Raw genomic sequence first — 8,435 nt, forward strand, 5'->3', positions numbered from 1 at the left:
GCGAGGGGGGGGTGGGGGTGGGGGTGGGGGTGGTTATACTACCAAAATTTTCTATTTTGGGCAACCCTGAGAATTTGGGTGTGTCTTGAAATTGCTAAAAAAAACAGAATTTGGAAGAAACAATTACATACCCTATGTTGTGTTTTCAAAAATAAGATTATTGTCAAAAGGAAAATTTATGTTTTTAAATGTGCTGGGTTTTCATTTTGTTACTGGTAAAATTAATTTATTGGGTCTTTTTTTTTCTGCTGCTGGTAAAATTTTTACTAATTTGTATTTGGGGTTGATTTTGTCTAAAAAATATATATATTTTAAAATATTATTCCGAGGGCGGTGTTGTCGTGGGCACCACGTCCCCATGGATGGGGAGTCATTGCTTCCCCACTCTATGGGGGGGTCACGGTGGCTATGGCAGCGACACCATGGCCACCCACAGCCATGGGTTATGGGGGAGCCATGTCCCACAGGCACCTCCCCTCTAGTCTACATGGTAGCATTTCAATATGGGTTATATATATATATATATATATATTGAATTTTTAGATGATGAAAATATTTTAAAAAAATTAAAAGAAATCGGAAAGTTCAAGTTGGTAAAACTATCAGATTTTGAAAAGCATAAATAAATATATGTGTGTGTGTGTGTGTGTAATATGTATTTTGAAATTAGAAGTAAGAATTAAATGTTAAAGATTGATTTGACACAATTGTAAATTATTTTATGAAAATAAAGGCTATAGGTTTATCAATCAATTAAGTTTAGTAAATGTGATTTTTAACTGAAAAGGTTTATTTTGATTTAAATATTAAATTTAGTTTACAAATTTATTTTAAATATTATTTTCATTAACTTGAATTTGAATGCAAATCGGATTTCTTATAGCCAAATTGGCTTTAATTGAAAGATTTATATTTGTTTAAATGATAGCTTAATAGCTTACAAGTGTTTTATTTTTGGGGTGTATGGTTTTTAAATCAAGTATTGAGCAAGTTTATTTGGGTGTATGTTTACTTAGACCATCTTTTTGTGTTATCCCCTATTGTGGATTTTCTTATAATGAAAGAGTTGGTTATTGAAAGTGTTGCAATTAGAGAACATTAGCTTTTAATTATATTTTGAGTACTCGTTATGATTCCTTAACATGGATGTGTTTAAAGTGCAAGTGTACTCTTTTTATTATTTACATTGATTGGTGGATTTTGGTGTTGATTTGAATGAGTCATTTTCGTGTCATGATGGCATGTTGTTGAGTGTAAGTCTATCATACAAGTTGATCTGGTTAAGTTTTGATTGTGGTTGTACTTGCTTTATTTTAGGTTTTGGTCTTGTCATGTGGATAGATTTGTTGTTCGTTTCACACCCCCAGCGATTTAACCTTGGTAGAAGGTTTGTATAATCAAGTTGTTCTTCAGTGTTATTTTTTTGTTAACTTCATGTGTTAGTTGGCCTTTGTGTTTTGCCTTGGGGTTCTTTGGAGGTTGTGTAGTGTCATAAGGAAGAGTGGCTTCTAAGTGGGGATCAGAGCCCAAAGTGGCTACCAGGATAAACCCTTGGAAGTTGTGTAACAAGTGATAACATAATTAATTAACTAGGTTTGGGTTTCAAACACTAATCAAGATTAATTGTGCCTCGCTCATAGTTGAGTGCTAGTACAGACTCGGGATGCAGTGTGAAGGTCTGGAATGGCAATCCAACTACCTTGTCCGCATGAAAGTTTTTTTGGGTCCGCGTGAGTCATGGATGGGGGTCAGGGGTTCTGGAGAGGCTACCAGGACAACCTAAGATGGTGGTCTGGGCCTATGGAGGTTTTCCAAGATAACCCATACCAGCTATGCGATGAAACTCTTCCCTTATGTTCACTAGTGTGTCGTCATGTGTTGGCTTTACTTGGAACACTCTTGTGGGAGTCTTATTGGTATGCTTATGCATTGTATGAGTACTTGATGTTCATGTTAGACCATGTGATGCTTTGTTGTGGCTTTCTTGAGGGCCTTAGTACTATCTCCTAGTATGGAGGGTTGATTCCTTTTTGGGCCACATGGTCAGGTGGTAGTGCCACTTTCCATTGGGTATTTTGTTTGTGCCTTCTTGCAAGAGGTTAGCTTCGCAGGTGCTCCAGATGTTTCTCTTGGCTTCATTTCATTCCATTGTACTAGTTGGATCTTCTTTGTATCATTGGATCATATTTGTATCTCTTGGATCCTTGTGTGGTCAGTTGTATCATTTGTTATATGTATGCCTTCATGGTAGTTGTAATTTGATGTAATCATTATGTAATTTTTATGAGACGTGATGTATTAAGTGCAATTGTAATACTAAGTTATCCTTGCAATGTAAAAGAAATGTACTATGATGTAAGTTAGATGTCAGAAATTCTATCTTTAATTAAATCATTGTTGTAATGTAATTGAATGTGTTAATATGAATGAAGTGTACTAATATTATTGTTATCTCGTTCAAAGTATAAACAATAATTGATTAGTGTAATTAAGATTCTAATGGTTAAAAGATTTAAGTGTATGTGTTCTAATTATATATATATATATATATATATATAAAACACTCTTTTCAAGTGTTCGTAGTTGTATCCCTTAAGATTTCTTGACGGGACATTACACCCCTACTCCTAAAAATAGAAGTTTGAGCCCCTCTATAAGACCGCAGATATCTTATCTTCAAATATTTTCCTTTCCAAACCTTCTCTTTTTAAAACTCTTTCCATTTTTTCCCTAACTGTTTTCACACCAAAGATAACACCACTGTAAATATATTACCTTCCAATGTTTCTCTATTTTCACTATTTTGCCTATACAAGAGACACAGACCTCCTCGTTTTAGAACTCTTCTCGTTTTCTCCACTACCTGTTTGGCCCAAAAATAACACCAATTCAAACGTGGACAATATGCATCGCTTTCACTTCGTGAGCTCGTGAGAGGATGCGACGCGGCAACAATGGTCCCCCTTTCGAATTTCCCGATGGTATCGGCATCGCTGATGACCACTCACGTCAATACTGACCCAAATGACAAACGTGAAGATTCATTCCTCCCATTTTTCGGTGCATTTCATTGGAGGGCTAAGCACACGTAAAATATGAATCTCCTCTAAGAAGCTGTCTGAGAGTAAAACTTAGCCTATAAATACTAGACGAATGGCAAGCACTTAATTCACAAAGCAAATCCCGCCTTAGAGTAAAGCTCGTCTTTGATTGGTGATAATCGAGCGAAGCAGGGTCTTCCTTCTCTTTGCATTAGATGGCGAACACTTCTAGCTTGAATGCCTCTTCTACTTCGTTGTCTTCTATTGCAATTTTATGGAATGGACGAAACAAGGTTGTACACGATCAGATCCATACTGATTTCGCAGCGCTGTTGTTGAGTCCCACCATAGCCATCTTTCCCACTCTTGTCATTCTTGTCATTACATCTGTAATCATTTTCCGTTTTATGAAGTCTTCAACACAGAAAAGTTCTATGACTTTGCCTTCAGGGCCGCAACCCTGGCCACTGCTTGGCAATATTCCCGAGCTGCTGTACAATGGACCCGGTTATAAGTGGGTTCACTCTCTCCTCCACAGCTATGCTACCCCAATCCCTTGCGTTCGTCTACGAAGCGTCCATGTCATTGCTGTTAATAGCCCTGAAATAGCAAGAGAGTTCCTTCATAAAAACGACGCTCTATTTGCTTCTCGCCCCTTCACCAGCAGAGGATTTCTATCCACTGCACTGGCTCCCTGGGGAGATCAGTGGAAGAAAATACGGCGTGCGCTTGCGTCGGAGGTGTTGAATGCTTCACGCTTTAAGTCGTTGCATGCCAAGAGGATGGAGGAGGCAGACAATCTGATCCATTGGATATGGAACCAATGTACAGCTCAATCTCAAGCACAACCCAACGCTTTAATCAATATAAGAAGTGCTGTGAGGCATTACAGCGCAAATATGATTAAAAAACTCATCTTTAACAGGCGCTTCTTTGGAAATGGAAGTGCTAATAAGGATGGAGGCCCCGGTGCAGAGGATGAAAAGTACGTAGAAGTAGCATTCAAGGCGTTGTCCCTTTTGTTTAATATGTCCGTCTCGGATTGCATGCCGTGTTTGAGGTGGCTTGACATCGGAGGCAATGCGAGAGCCATGAAAAAAGCCATCCAGATCATAGACAAATATCACACACCACTCATCGAAGAAAGATTTCGTTTGAGGCGCGCATGTACCTCTTTAGAGGAACAGCAAGACTTGTTGGACGTCGTGATTTCTATAAAAGACTCCTCAGACGGCACCCCATTGCTCAGCTTGGAGGAGATCAAATCTCAAGCGTCGGTAATTATTATTACTTAGTGTGTCCATATTTGAAATACAATAATCATCTAAACATTTGAATCAAAGTGACGCTAATCTAATTATGTGCAGGAATTGACACTGGCAACAGTCTATAATTCGTCGAGTGCTGTACAATGGGCTTTAGCAGAGATGCTGTTGCAGCCGGAGATAATGCAGAAAGCCGTGGAGAAGATCAACAGAGCAGTTGGCAAATATTGGTAGGTAGAAGAGTCAGACCTTATGAAGCTGGTGTACGTGAAGGCGTGTGCAAAGGAGTCGCTGCGTTTGCATCCGGTAGTACCTTTCAACGTTCCTCACATGTCGATGGAGGACACCACAGTGGGTGGGTAGCACATTCCCAAGGGCAGCCACGTAATACTGAGCCGTGTGGGATTGGGGCGTAACCCTTGCGTATGGGAAGACCCTCTGCACTAATGTCCCGATCTTTTTATGAAGGATGGTAGTGTTGAGCTGAGCGACCCTCAACTACGCCTCCTTTCTTTCAGCACGGGAAGGCGGGGATGCATGGGAGTTGCTGTGGGAACTTCAATGACAATCATGCTCTTGGCCCGCCTGCTTCACTGCTTCCACTGGTCCACTGCTTCCGTGGCACCCATTCACCTTCAAGAAGGTCCGGATGATCTGTTGATGGCCACCCCTCTCCATTCAGTCGCGACCCCTCGCCTTCCTCACCACCTCTATCCATATATTTGGCCCTTTACGTTCGCCAGTTTAAATATTTTAGATCACAGTTATGTTCCATATATTCATTCCAAACATCTAGTGTGGGATTTAGGTTTATGTAGTTTAAGATATTGGAATGTTCCATCAATTATAGTTTAATTTAATGTATTACGATTTATGTTTATGCAGTTTGAAATTTTAATGTTCTATCTCTATTAAATCGAGTATTAAGTTTTCTACATTGAATTTTACTTATTTCTTAATGAAGGTTATTATATACGTTACAACAAATCACTCAATAATTTAATAAATAGCAGAAAATTAATAGTTTAATATATTAATTATTTTAATGAAAAGGTAAGCGTTGAATTACATACATCTATCCACTAGCTACACATAAAACAATTTCAAACACCCTCTTATTAGTTGTAGTTCAAGGAGAGAAGAACTTTTTGTGTGAACTCAAACATATCATCACTTTTAAATACTTATAATTGGTAGTGAGAATAGTTACATTGCATTAGTATAATGAGATGTAGTATTATTGAATTATCAACTAAGGATAACAATACAATTATCTATTTTCCTTCAATGTTAGAAATATAGATACATAGTACTAACAACATATAGCTTGTCAAGACTCAAAATTGACCTTACTACTTTGTAATAATACATTAACAAAGATAAATTGGAATCTTGACATTAAATGTGACATGACCTTAATGAAAACTCTGTGTTCTTGAACATAATTTACCACTTGATCATTGCTCTAGAATATTAGCTAGCAAAAAGCTCAAAATCAGAATTTGTCCTTAATACTAATATTATCCTTTGGTCTCCTACTATTCTCAACTCATTTATATGTTGCTCAATATGTGAAAACTATTTTAGATAGTCTTGTAGTCTTTCTTGAAACATGACTATAATTTTTTTGTAGTTCAATTTTCCATGGAAGTTTATGTCCTCCACAAACAACTTATCCCACTAATTATGCATCTCACTAATAAATTAAATTATAATATTTATTAAAGATAACACTTGATGATAGATTCTCAACAAATTGATATTAAGTTTTTTCCTCAACAATCAAGTATATTTATCTACTTTGTTATGTTCCCCTTTTCCATGCCCAACTTAAAAAAAAATCCATATATGAGGTACACCCCTCTCTACATGCATTCTAATCAAGTAATAAAACATATAAGAATTCTTGAATTGACTTGTGGAGTTATCTGAACAAATAAGATGCCAACCTAGTGCAATATTTTTTCCTATATGAAACTAAAAAAGGGAAAACAATGTTGCATATACTCAAATGAACGAGATCCATTGTCACATATGTAAAATTGGTACTGCTTGATTATCCTCTTGTCCTCTTTTGTACTATCATGTGCATGTCCATATGTGATGTGCTCAAAAATAGCTACCTGAGTGGAATTATAATATTGATATTATACCTCATTTTGTCATTGCAATGTGTAGTTTCTACATAATCGACCATGGATATAATATTACTAGTAAAAAAGTGTCATTTCACATCTTGAATTTCTCATCCAACCATAGAGACTTGTGGCTATGCCTCAAGCATACTTATTAAAAAAAATAAAATAAAATCTAATTTAGAATCAACAAAACTAATTTATTTTGTTACAAACTCAAAAATTCATGCTTGCTGCCCTCATGAAAACATGATACAAACTTTGAAAACCCACCACATTGTAAACACTTCTCATTTAAACAATTATTTTTATTAAAATAATAACCATCATCTCTAGCACATCAAAAAAAATCTAGCAACTCCTTGGATGACTTAGGCAGTTACGTTGCACCACACTCACTACAATATTTCACTAGTATTCAGAGTAGAAAGAATATAGGATAATAGATCATGATACATTAAAAATGATACATAGTATTTACAAAAACGTGTATTGTGAATTTTAAGAGGTGCATAATAAAATGACTTACAATATTCAAAATACTTTTGTGAGATTGCAAAGTTGGGTGTTTTTCACAAAAAAAATTGTATAAGACTATTTCGCTACATTCCAAAAAACATTTAGGATGTGGTGTGTGGTCATGATTACCAATTCTCAACTTTAAATCATCCTTCACATTGAGTGATACTTTTAAACTAGGGCATCAAAATTGTTAAATTTCATCCTTTACATTCTTGGTTAGCTTCTTATCAACATGTAGAAGCCTCCCAATAAAAGTCCATGTATAATTTTTAACAGGTCTATCTATTCTTGTCTTTTTCTGAGTTCTCTAAACAATGTTTTATGATTAAGGTTCAAACCATGATAAGTTTGCCTCAATAAATGAGCCTTCATCAAATGATGGGTTTTTAGTGAGGTTGTCATTTGTAAACTCTCTTATCCTTTTACTCAATAGACTTTCCAATAGAATTGAGAAAATTGAAATTATTTTTGACAATAATAGCATTTTTCTTAGTTTTTTTTTCACACGATCTTCAATCTGTCTAGCAAAAATCTCATTTTTTATTTCTGTAGAAATTGTACAAAAGTTTGGAATTATTCAATCAATGTCTTATTGCTAAAGTGTTCATTAAAATATTTTGTATCCCACAACCAAATAGTTCAAGTTGACCTCTTTCCTTCAAGATTTTGAATTACGCTCTCATCAATTTCAAGTAACCATTTTTGGGTTCTTGAATGTGTTGGATTTTCAATTTGTCTTTCAAGATTTCACACAAAGGTCTTCTCTTCTCATGTAATTTGATGATGCATAATGTTGAACATTTTCATTTTCAATATTATCAACATTTTTATTTTCAATCTTAAAATTTTCATTTTCATTATCAACATTTCCAATATCAATTTCAAAATTTTCACTTTCAATATTTAAATTTCCAATATCAATTTCAACATGTTCATTTTTAATATCCATATGTTCATTTGTAATATCAATTTCAACATTTTAATTTTCAATTTGAATATCATGCTCCATATTTTTAAATTAAATTTTATCTTCAATTGAAATATCATTAATGGGTAAAGAAGACGCTTGAAAACCTTGATGAGTATTTGATGCAAATTGTCATTTCTTCAAATGTCTTTCACTTTCTTTTTCTCTATAAGCCTCAATTTCTTCCATTGTAGGTTTTATCTTGTGTTTTTGTTTATGATGACAATTGCACCCCATTATACTTGAAAAAATATTCAAAAAATAATTGATACCTTGATTTTTGTTTAAACAAGTGGTATGGAAGGTTGTTTTTTGGATACGGACAGAGATCATGAGCTTTAAAAAAAATTTATGACAACAAAAATAATGTGGGGACCATTACAATGCTTAAAATGATTTATTTGTCCCTTTTTGTGGTTAACCAAATGGATATCCATTCCTAATTAAATTTGGTGTGAAAGCCAACAGAAAGGATGTCAAAGGTTTTATGCATAGAAAAAGGAAG

At 35.1% G+C, this 8,435-nt stretch overlaps 1 pseudogene; it reads left to right on the top strand.

The window, feature by feature from the left end:
* Positions 1–3,256: 3,256 nt before the first annotated feature.
* Positions 3,257–5,161, top strand: LOC131033537 (tryptophan N-monooxygenase CYP79A68-like; annotated as a pseudogene).
* The last annotated feature ends 3,274 nt before the right edge of the window (positions 5,162–8,435 follow it).

The sequence above is a fragment of the Cryptomeria japonica genome, chromosome 1 (genome assembly GCF_030272615.1).
Source record: "Cryptomeria japonica chromosome 1, Sugi_1.0, whole genome shotgun sequence".
In the NCBI taxonomy this organism is placed as follows: domain Eukaryota; kingdom Viridiplantae; phylum Streptophyta; class Pinopsida; order Cupressales; family Cupressaceae; genus Cryptomeria; species Cryptomeria japonica.